Below are 12,698 nucleotides of genomic sequence, written 5' to 3'. Positions count from 1 at the left end.
TAGATATGGCATGAAGTCCAAAACTTATCAGATTGAGATGCATATGGCGACTTTGTTAGAGTGCCATTTTGGGCCCAGATCACCATATTGGTGGTTATTATGATGGTCGACTTGATACTGCGGCCCTTCTGAGTTCCTTGAGGGAAGACCTAACCTCCATGGCCACTGTTTCATGCAAGTTATAACCATCAACGATGCGAGCAAGCTGAAGACAAGAGAGGAAAGGGAAAGCACACCAACTACGTGGAAGTAAAAGAGCGATGAATGACCGCCATGGAGAGGTTGCCCCACCATAAGGGGGAACAAGGGGCCGGTTCGGGTCAACTGTATTTGAGGAGCAAAATTGACATTGCACGTAGACCCAACCTGTTAGAGGACAAAAATACCGGTTTGCCGAATAAGGTCATGTCCAATGAGGATCTTCAAATAAATCTCAAATGTTCGAATCAGACGGTTCAGACACTTTGAGCCGTTCAACGCGGATCACCAAATTGATCAGGACCTATCCGAACATTTGAATTTTCTAGCCTAGCCCCAATTCGGGGGGAAATCAGGGGGAGTCCATGTGTGAGCCACGTCGGACTCTGACACATTGGACCCACCCCGAAAGGCGTCTCCGGCTATAGAACCCCCCCGCATTCACACCATCTTCATCGGATAAATGCGTCGTCCGTTTGGGTCGGCCCGTTTGCCAATTTTCTGTACAGGATGGAGTGTACAAAATTGATATCTTCATGCTTACATTGAAAGCTTGGAACTATAATTGGATGCGGAGAGGATTACAAAAGGCCAGAAGAACGTACAAAATGAACAAGGGCCCTGCACTACACCAAAGATCAGGAGTGGCTTATTCATGTGAAATGGCAGCAGCTGCGACCAACTAAACAAGAAGAGAATAATCCCTTTGACTCCATACAAGGTTAGCATCACGTGCAAAACGAAGAAGAGCCCTGCACTACACAACAGATCAAAATGAGTTGCTTATTTAGGTGAAATGGTAACAACTGCAACCAACCCCCCAAAAAAAGAGAATAATCGCTCTGACTTATTATAAGGTTAGGAAAAGCAAGGGAAAATGGTGGCAAAACAAGGAAGTTTTGTTACCTTGGATTAGTCTTTCATTATTGGAAGGGTTCCTTTCAACTTGCGGCACTGCCTCATTAGCTCTTTGTTGTTGCCACCTCGGAGCTCTAATACTCGCAAGGAATTTGGGAGGCCATCATTGGGCAATGATTTCAGAGCAGGACAGCTCCAGATCGTTAATTTCTTCAGAGAACACGGGAGGCATCCTTGGGCAGCGATCTCAGGGCACCACAATCACTGACCCATAAGTCTTGCAGTGAACTTGGGAGACCGTCCTTGGGCAGCGATTCCAAGGAAGGGCAGCCCGTGATCCTTAAATCTTGCAGAGTATGCGTGAGGCTGTCATTGGGCAGTGATTTGAAGGCACGACAGTAGTAGATTACTAATTTTTGAAGAGAAGTTGGGAGGCCATCCTTGGGCAGCAATTGGAAGGCCTCACAGTGGTAAATCTGCAATGTCTTGAGGCTGGAAAGTCTGTGTAGCCCTACTGGGAGGCACTGCAGCTTGTCTAGGCCACTAAACGTGAGCACCTGGAGGGAGGTGAGGAGCTGAAGGGCATCCTTTTGCTCCATAGTGAAGCGCTCGACCTCATAATTGTTTTGAAAGTATAAGTTGGTGATGGAGGAAGAGAGGAGGCTACAGATGGGCACAACAAGGAGGCCCGTGAGGTCATCTGTTTCTAGCTTCTGAAGTTTGCAAGATGTGGGCTCTTTGTCATGCGCCCGTGGGGGCCGGAAACAGGCGAAGAATTCGGGGGTCTTAAAGATGTATAATTCTGTGAGGCAGCCATGAGCAAGGAGATGCCATATGCATGAAGAGGAAGAGAAGTTGGGGCAACCTTCTATGCGGAATGAGCGAAGGCCTTTGAGTGAACAGCCTAGAAGGCTCAACTTACAGCAATATAAGATTACCAATTTCTGTAGATGGGGAGACGAAAGCAAAAGTCCATATTCTCCTCCTGCTGTTATTTCCTCCTCTCCTCTTGTCGTCTGCGACTGCTCCACCACACTAACCATTGTTATATTTTCACAATGAGATAACCTCAACTCGCTCAGAACATGGAAATGAGAGAGCAACTGTGTCAATTCCTTCTCACCAGCACCAGAATATGCAATGTTGAGGCATTCAACTGGTAACTCGAATGTGACATCACTCTCTCTATCAGCTGGCAACAAGACATTGCTATTACTTGAATAATGTATACTGAGGGACTTCAGAGATGCTAACCTTTGGAGGTGATCCAGTGGGACAAGTGGGCAGTTCGTCATGTGCAGCTGGTTAAGATCAGCTAGATTAGAGAATGCCAACACATTCCAGAACATGCCATCTTGACCACCCCTCCCCGTAATCCACAAGCCATCTTGCCGCCCATGTTCTTTTGAGTAATGCAAGTATTCGAAACAAGATCCTACCCGGACTATCCTGGCAGAGCATGGAGCAGAAGTCCAAGGCATAGGAGGCAAAGACTCTAGTTTTGGGCAGTCCAGAATCTCGAGCTTCCATAATCTAGGAAACCAAGTCATGCTTGCAGCTTCGTGCTCTAATTGACAGCGTGTAAATGGCAATTCCATGAGTTCAGGGCAGTCTTTAACAGTGAGCTCTTCTAGCTGAGAGAACAAACCACAAGTGCTATTTTCAACCCATTTTCTCAACTTTTGTATCTTAACTAGTTCCAGCCTCTTCAGATTTTGAAAGCTTTGACTTGCGATACAACTTTGGTGCTCTTCACCAAGGAACCACAACTCTCCTAGAGGTGGAAATATTTTCCAACCTACATCATGCAGATGAAGAGATTCCAAATTTTTAACCGAGAGTTTCCCACCTAGCCATGATGGGCAAGAAGCACCTCTGTGCCCTCCAATGTGCAGATGTAAGAGATTGCTATGAGGTTTAAGATTTTCAAGAACATATTCTTGTATAGAATCCATATCGTCTCCATAAGTACCCCACTGTAATATTAGCTTCTCTAAGTGGTTTTTGTGTACCAAGTTTGCTTCGTTCGCTTCTTCCTTTTGTACGACATTCTCAATGTTATGGATTCTTAGTACCCCACCAAGATCGACTAACTTTCCTATTTGCCTTAACTCGAATCCACAGTCCTGGAAAATAAAATGGCGCAATTTTACAAGGTTGCTCATTTTTTGAACTGAAACTACAAGGTTGCTCTTTGCTCGAACATCACGGTGGTCATTGCAGTGTTGAACATCTAGGACCCTCAGGTGATATAACCTGGAGATGTTGCTGTTCAAACTCAATTTTGCTTCATATCCTGTAGTTATCCTTAGGTAGCGAAGATGGATAGAATTCGGAAGGCTATGGAACATATCCTCCAGAATGTAACTATAAGATACCTCGGACAAAAGAATAACACGAAGGGATTTTGCTTCTGCAAACAGATCACCAAAAGTCCTTGCAAAGCTTACATGGAATTTTCCAAATAGCATCACAGTTTGTAGATTTTCAACCTTCAACTTTGTTTGTAATGTACTCAATTCTCTCTTAAAATCATCAAAGGTCATTCGATCACTGACATCTCTCTCATCTACAATGATAGACAAGTGACGTACAGAGAGGGAAGATTGTACATGTCTCACATTGGAACTTGATATGCTAAGACACTCTGGTGATGAAACATTAACTGCCAAGTCATGTAGTAGGTCATGAACAACATAACAATGACTGCCGTCATCTTTTTTGTTCTTCTTGAGAAAACCGCTATTAACCAAGTCATTTAAATAGCACAACCCAACATCTTCAAGACTTTTCCTTTGATCATGTGAATCTAGAATATCGAGCCCCATCCATAAGTGAACCAACTCTTTGCTACCAAACTCATAATCTTCAGGGAACAAACCACAATAGGAAAAACACTGTTGTAGATGAAAAGGGAGATAATCATAGCTAAGTTTCAGAGCTGGCATAATGTCATAGTCGCCGGTTTGAAACTCCCATTCTCTGCTTTCCAGAACTCTTGTCCAATGGTCCAATGTAAGTTGGCTTCTTAGTGATCTACCTACAGTTTTTGCCGCAAGAGGGGAACCTTTCAATTTGACCACTATTTGTTTTCCAACATCAAGCAATTCACGATGGTCTTCCAATGACTTTTGTTGATCAAATACACATGCTTCAAATAAATGCAAGAAATCTTCATCTCGTAAGCTATTCAGGTCAATCGAATAGTCAACAGTTTTAGACATTGTAGCTGTCTCTGGAAGCCGAGTAGTGACAATAACCATATTACCTCTCGTCTCTCCTTTTTTGAAGGGAGCTAACAGTTTTTTCCACTCATACTCGTGATATGTCCACACATCATCCAAAACCAGCAAGAACCTCTTATGTTTTAATCTTTGTTCGATAAGCTCTTCTGCAGTACCATGTTTTGTTTCACCATCTACCTCAGGGATGTTTTTCACAATCTCTTGTAGCATCCTATTTGCATCAAAACTCATAGACACACAGACCCAAAGCATTACATCAAAAGAGCTCTTCACTTCTTGATATACATGTTGTGTGAAAGTCGTTTTCCCAATACCCCCTAGGCCAACAATTGGAAGCACGGTGAGTCCACCGGCACAATATTTTCCATGGGTAATGCCATCTACAATGTCCATTTTCTCAGCATCCCTTCCAAATAACTTTGTCTCTATTATTGTTGGGGTGGTTTTGAGTCTGTTCCCAACAATGCTGCCTTGGGTAGGTTTGCCGGGCTCCAGATCAAGGATGTCCTTCACCTCAGAACACAATGGATCCAACTGTTGTACAATTTCTGCCATCTTTTTAGACATTTCTACACGATTAAACTCCATTTTTTGACCATCTTCTATGGGTGCCTGGGAAGATTCTGAAATGCTAGTGAGACCATCATCTTGGATGGATGGAAAAGAGCAGCATGTGAATATTTTAGCATCAGCATGGGTAGCACCACGAGCACTACTGGAGGCTCCCTTCGGAAAGGATTCCCTGCCAACAACATGCCACCCGCCACATGTGCGGACAAATGATAGGCATCCTTGTTTTGCATCACCTTCTTGGTCGTCAAGATTGCCACCACGAGCATCATGCAAGCTTGAGGATAGCTTGAATTTATTGGCAAAAACAGCTCGAGTGGTGTGCCGCACATTGATACCTAGGCTGTGAATGCAGCCCCCGGGATGATTATCAGCGGCATCATAGGTGCTGTTGAGCTTATCCTGGATGCGGAAGTAGTCCAGCACATCAAGCACGTCATTCGCCTCATCTGCTAGCTGCCGCAGCATGTGAAGCTGATCCTTGAGCGCAGGGTTGGTGATGTCCCTGCCGTGCGCAGTGTACAGTATCCCCTGCGCATGAAGCAACTTCCTCTTGAGGGTGCTGATATTGGGGCCGAGATTGTCGCAGGCCGCCCAGTTCTCCAGTAAGCCATCCGAAACAAGGGCCAGCGCCTTGCCTACCACCCAAACTGCGGCACTGATGGCTGTGTCCATCCTCAACTCCTCACGTGCGTTGCTGATAAATGTGCTCGAGATAGATGCTGCACACAGGAAGAGGAATGTGCTTGCAGTCAGTCGATAGAAACTAATTCTCCCCCAAAAAAGGAAAAATAAGAGCCCATGGGAGATGAAAGTTCACTTACACTAGTTGTTGAAGATCTCCAACACTAGGTGTTGAGGCTTGAGATCTTGCACAAGGATGCCAGAGAGATGGGATTGCAGTCAATCAGAGATGGTGGAATTAATCCAGCAGACGAGTGCATAGACAGAGAATTCGGTGTCCAGGACCTGCAAAACCCATTGACACCTGCAGGAGGCAGAACAACCAAGTTCAGTACACTCACACTTTTCGATCCACATACTACTAGGTGATCAATACGTACCTGCCGCTATTACTCGAAGAAGATTGGTGCTTGGCGTCGGCGGAGGAGAGCAGGCGAGCTGAGCAGAATGGCCAAGGGATTCTGACCAAAGGGAAAAAGGATTCTCCTTGCAGTTAGTCACTAGCAAGTAGCAGTTCAACAACTGGAGCAATTACTGAGAGCACTTGCCATCTGATCCCAGAGGAAAAGAAAGGTTCTTCACTTAGAGTAGTTGTTGAGACTTGAGATCTTGGTGCAGAGAGGTGTTTCTAGCTAGGAGATGCAAAACCCATTGGCATCTGCAGGAGGCAGCAGAGCAACCAAGTTCAGTACACTAACACTTTTTGATCGAGATATTACTATCCACGCAGAGTGTACGTACCTGCTGCTCCTATCCGAAGTTGAGTGGCGCAGATGTGTGGCAGATGGTGGAGAGCAGCGGCAGTGAGGAAGAAGAGAATAGGCGGAGCTGACCAGGTTGTGTGAAACAAACTCTGAAAGGATGGGGGGGTGGGCAATGGCAATGGGGGTTAGGAGTATGCAGTACACTCCGTGTGAGATGTTGACACTCACATGTCATGTTGTGTGCACTGCAGGCCACCGAGGACTGGACCGCCGTAGTTATTGCGCTGAATGATTGCTTCCAATAATTCAGAAGAGGACACCGGCCTGTGATATCTCAGCAGCTGCTGTTTTATCCTCAAGGCATAGTAGTATCTCGCAAGAGGTGAATAATTCAGATGAGAGAAACCTAAAACTGTAGTCCAGAGTGTAAAAAAGATAAACATATATACTGAATAGTATCTCGCAAGTAGAAAGGAAATATATTACACTAAAATATATTGACAATTGAGTCTCAACACAAGAAGTGAATAGATCATCTCAACCCTTTACTTGTGCTTGAGTGATTAAAACTTTATGAGGTGTGTAGAAGAATTTGCTTCAAAACTAGCTTGCGACCGAACGAAACCACACCACACCACACCACAGCATTAATAAGTAGTAAAACACAGGGAGGAAGATAGTGTGGTTGTTATTAGCACACACCCTACCAAACCAAACCCAACCCAACCCAAACCTTGTCTCGATACGGTTGGGTGTGAGCGTTGGAGACCCAACTGCCCATGTCCATGTCTCTGCAGCTGAACCTGAAGCCTCAAGAGAGAGAGAGAGAGATGACAGGTTTCATTCATTCACAGTGACAGGAACCTACCTACCAAGCGTGCAAAAGTGTTAAGAGTGAGTGATGATGATTTTAAATGATTCTAGAGGCATAATGTTGGTTAGGTTAGCATCTATAGCATTTGGTACTGTCAATTTAACTCCCAGAACTAAGTGGTTAATCTTGGATTTGTTCACTACTCACAGCAAAACCCTAGCATTTAAATGCTAGCCATGCACTTTTCCTGTTTGATTAGTATATATCCCGCACCTAATTCATGCTCGAGTCTTAGCATCTATCTAGACTTCCAATTAGTGTAATTCCAACCATTTTCAACTTTTAGAAAAGTTGGGATGCCAAAAAAATCTAAGTCTACGTCATGGCTATCCTAAGGATTATAAACTACAAACATACAGAAGAACAGATCACATCCTAATTAAATGCTAGCCAGTAGAACAGAAAATTGCTGCAAATACAACAACAACAAAGGCTAGAGGTGAAACCCATAAGATCTCGCGACCAACTCATGGTTCTTCCACGCACCCCAGTCCATGGCTAGTTCTTTGGTGACCAGCTCTGAATTTTATTTCACACAAATAAAGCATTAGAAACTACTGAAAATGGTAACTATGGTTACAAAGCAGGAGCCATCTCACATATAAATATATAAAAATGACACCATGATCTAGTAAAGGTAACAGCATGGGCACAACTGCAGACGTAACAATGGCTTAATTGACAAAGCCATCTACAAAAAAAAGAAAGGCAGGAAATGGCATCCAAGAAGCCACAATGACTTACCTTGGTACATGAAGGATGACACTAGATCACAAAGTTACATCACCGAATGGCATCCAAAACTAGCCACTTCGTTCGTAAGAAAAATGAAAAGACAATCAAACATATCAGGGAAGATCAAATGTGGACTTGAGTAACCACAATGAGCCTTGCAAAGATTTAAAAAAAGAAAATAATTGTGTGCACACATAATAAGTAAAGCTATATTTGAAATCAGAATGTTAACAAGTTACTAGGCAAATTTTCTAAAGACCTCATTCGATTGCACATAGCCAGATTAGATCAATGGTCAGCTTCAGTAATAGTATGTCAGCAGAATTTTAACTTGCCTAAAATAAAATCCACTGCATGGTGAGAAAATTTAGCAAACGAAGCCTAAAGCCGATTAAACATTTACTACAGCACATGGACTTCAAATCGTAACTACATAATTACCAGGCTTCGTTAACAATTTGGCAGAACATGAGAAAATGTCAAGACAAGGATCACCATTTTCAGAAAATATAAACAGTGAGCATACTACAGAAGTCACAAGTAATGTAAAGTTGTAAACAGTGAGCATGCAGCTAGCTATGCTAGGATAATTACTAATGTTTACATTCACTTCCATGTCAATCACTTAACTGGAGATAAACTGAAAACTTCCTTACTATAACAACCACAGTATGTTAACAAAAATTGAGCGATGCAGCACTCAAATCCATCAACGCGCATACATTTATCAGATTTCGACACAATGTATATGTATCCCAAGTGAGTGAGTTACATGTGTCGATGTGCTTCCATACAGCCAGAATCAAGATATCCCCATGTTCATTAAGCAAGACTGGACTTGCACGAGAGTTGAATACGAAAGATATCCTCATGAAAATATCTCTCACGGCCTGCAGCGAGGAAATAGTTGCTTCATTTGCAAATCCTATTCCATTCTAGCCGGTGCATGTAGAGTCAAATTCTAACTAATTGTACCATATTTTAAGACCTGTAACCTCCTCTAACTGCACATAAAACAACAAGTTCAGATATATATATTAGAACACAAGGGATATGCATTGCTCACAGTTAACACTAGCATTGCTCACATACGATTATATGGACAAGAGAAAGTATTTGATAAGCATTGCTCATAGCAGAATGTAAAATTTATAAGATCTAAACAGATAGCCCCAGCATTGCACATTTAATCTTGTGTAATAACATATCACAGATAGAACGGGAAACTTGGTAAACTCAGTTAGTAGCCCTTTTCATTGCTTACTTGGCACTAGTTATTTCGAAAGCAAGCTGAAGAAATATGTGTAAACATCCACTAAATCAATTAGGAAACATGTGACTGATGGCATATAACACAAACAGGTTAATAAAATACTATTAGTTTAAAGTCCACTAGGAAACACATGCAACAAAGAAATACAGAAACGCATGTCATCTCGTAGAGAACTCAACCACAGAAATTTCCAGTCTTCTGTAAAGTACTTCCGCAATCAAATACAGAAAATGGAAGCTCAGTTTACCTACTTAAAATCAGTAGATATGGGAGGAAACTTTTCTATAAAGTAATCTTGCGAAATAAGCTCAAGCAGCCAATACTCCATCATGACTTGGATGGTTTTCCGAATCCAGAATTAATGGATTCTAAAGCATCTGAAATGGTAGAATATACAGCTGAATTAGTTCACTCTTACCCACGTCATCAACACATATTAGAAAGGAAGACGGCAAAATCTAAACGAGAATGGAGAAACTAATTACCAACAGGGAAAAAGAAGAAATATTCCATGGATAGGCAAAATCTCTGTCGATCATACATGTATGACAAACAGAAGTAACAGCTACATGTTGCTGGTTGAATCCACCGTCAGCGTAAATAAAGATACACAAGATATGCAGAATAGTTTCAATGCTATGTTTGTCATGAGGTTTCTAACTACAATTGACAAACATAAACAGAGGATGAGCACCAATGAATTTTTCCTGAGTTGCGTAGAAAACTGGCCTTTAAAGATAATAATGGAGAGAGTATCATTACATAACTGATTTATATTCCAGTTTTTCCTCTCCAACTAGGCAGCTTGGCCATAAACTGCGGAATTAACAAAATAAATGAAAAGATGTACTTTATATAGTTTGGAACCAGAACCTAACGAAATGACCAATTCACAGAGCAAGGGTGTTTACAAGAGCAAGTACATTATTAACAAAATTAATTCATCTCTACTCTCTAGAATACAGTACTTTCGGCTTCACTAACACGTTATTCTAAATTAAGAGCAATGCCTGGAAAGAGAGTACTAAACACAGGAGCATCAAAATTGACCAGGTATGCAATACTGCCAGATCCTTCACATATTCTACAGGAACCTGGTTGCGATCATGCGGTTCGTTGTTTATGGCAGTGACTACAATCACATTATGATGCATACCCTACTCCTAAATCCTAATATCTCTCGGCCGCTCGTTTCTTGTTAATGTTCAAATATATTTGTTGTGTGTTTAGCCATACAAATGAGGAAAGTATGCTAGAACAGAGCATGCACACACGGCAATTCAGGAGCAAATTCGCCATAAATCGTCCGGAAAACCAGATCGAAGCAGGTACGGTTTGACGTTAGGGTGGGGCCGAGCCTCACCTGCTTGAACGACGGAGACGACGGCGGCCAGCTCCGGCGTCCTGCCGAAGGACGGGGACCTCGAGACGCGGGGCACCAAGCACGGATGCCCGAACCCTGGGTCCCGGCGACGGCGGCGGCGACGAGAGAGCTGCCGCGGGCGCACGCGACGCCGACACGGCCACCAGAGCTCGGGCGCGGCTGGGATAGGGTTTCGGGGGAGGCGGCGAACACATGGCGGAGCTAGTGTTCCAGGGAGGCGCCGACTCCAGTGAGGGGATGAGCAGAGTCAGTGGGCTGTCAAAGACTCCGAGACTGGAGGGAGCATAGGAGTGGCCGGCGGCGTCAACCCCGGTGGCGGCGCCGGCGGCGAGTGGGAAGGCCGAAGGCGTCGTCGGGGCTCGGGAAGGAGAAGAGGCAACGCACAGGGACGAAGTAAATGGGCCGGCCCATTTGCGCGACGAGAAATCCACCGGGCGAATAGTACCGTACCGGAAGTTTAATCAATATGTGATCAGTTTATTAGGCCGAATTCTGCCTAGTGCATCGCCAACACGGGGATCATGCACGGCTGTCAGCTGCGAAAAGATGCCAAAGCGCACAAATAAAAGAGGCCGCTGAGCCCAACCCGTGACCCAGCACCGAAAAGTGCACACGGACGAAAAGATGGTCTCCGAGCCCATCCGTGACCCAGCACCGATAAGTGCGCACGGATCAAAACAAATGCAGTGAAAAGATCCCCTATGAGGGCACAGTCATAAGAAAAAATAGCGCAACTGCACCCCCGGGTTGGCACGTGCTATACATTAGCACTGGGCTTTTTGTTCAAATTCCTTTTTTAAGGCTGTTTAAATGTTCAAAAATGCTTTTCTATCTTTTTTCTTTTAGTTTTTCTATTTTCATAAATTCAAGAAAATGTTGGGGTTTTCAAATTGTTCCCATTTTCAAAACTGTTCGATAATTCAAAAATAGTATTTTTAAAACAAATGTTCCCAAATTTCAAAAATAATTCAAAAATGTTCTGAATTTCTAGTATGTGGTTTCAAAAATGTATGGACTTTTTAATAAAAAATCCATGCTTTTTTAAGCCGAATTAAAAAACTAATCACCACAGTAGCTATATGGGTCGGCTCAATCGGGGCTCTCCTTGTGCGGAAGGCCGACTACTGTTTGCACAATGAGCCTCATATAAGAGCTCCCAATATAGAAGATCCCCTATAAGGGCACAGTTGTAAAAACAATTCGTGCAAATGCATCCCCCGGGTTGGCAAGGGCTATACATTAGCATTGGGCTTTTTGTTCAAATTCCTTTTTTTAAGGACGAGCTACCCTGTTTAAAAATTCAAAAATGCTTTTCGATCTATTTTCTTTTAGTTCTACTATTTTCATAAATTCAAGAAAATGTTGGGATTTTCAAAATGTTTTTGTTTTCAAGTTTTGTTCGGAGTTGCAAAAAAATGTTCCTGTTTAAAAAAATTGTTCGCAGATTCAAGAAAATAGGAATTTCAACAAAATTCATGCTTCCAAATTTGCTTTGGAATTCCGAAAATTGTTCCCGTTTTCAAAACTGTTCGATAATTCAAAATTAGTATTTTTAAAACAAATGTTCCCAAATTTAAAAAATAATTCAAAAATGTTCCAAATTTCTAGTATGCGGTTTCAAAAAATGTATGGACTTTTTCTGAAAAATCCATGCTTTTTTAAGCCGAATTAAAAAAAACTAATCGCCAAAGTAGCTATATGGGTCGGCTCAATCGGGGCTCTCCTTGTGCGGAAGGCCGACTACTGTTTGCACAATTAGCATCATATAGGAGCTCCCAATACAGATGGCCTTGCTTCGGTTGAATGCCAATATTTTGGCTAATATTTGCTTGGTTGCCAAAACAAGGACTAACTAGTCCACGGATACCCCCTCGGGGGCTTCCTAGCGGACGCGCACGAGCGCTTCAATCGCCACGTATCGCGTGTTGGGGGCATCACGGAAACCCAGTTTTTGTCCTGCACGGTTTTGCCAAGGATTTTTTTCCACTGTTTTTTGGGGTTTCGGATTTCACTTAATTTTTCCTATGTTTTTCTAGGGAAACTGATTTTTTTTTTGTTTTTCTAGTTTTAATCGCATGAAGCACACCATGTGAAAGAAACTATGCATCCCAAAATTGAAGAACACAGTTGTGTATCATGCGGAAAAAATTGTGCTTCCCACGTGAAGCAAAAA

General features: G+C 42.9%; 1 pseudogene; it reads right to left on the bottom strand.

Moving 5' to 3' along the window:
* Positions 1-406: 406 nt before the first annotated feature.
* Positions 407-10,928, bottom strand: LOC123080874 (disease resistance protein RGA2-like; annotated as a pseudogene).
* Positions 10,929-12,698: the final 1,770 nt, after the last annotated feature.

Source organism: Triticum aestivum, chromosome 3D (genome assembly GCF_018294505.1).
Source record: "Triticum aestivum cultivar Chinese Spring chromosome 3D, IWGSC CS RefSeq v2.1, whole genome shotgun sequence".
NCBI classification, from domain to species: domain Eukaryota; kingdom Viridiplantae; phylum Streptophyta; class Magnoliopsida; order Poales; family Poaceae; genus Triticum; species Triticum aestivum.
This window is presented reverse-complemented; position numbering and strand designations above follow the sequence as displayed.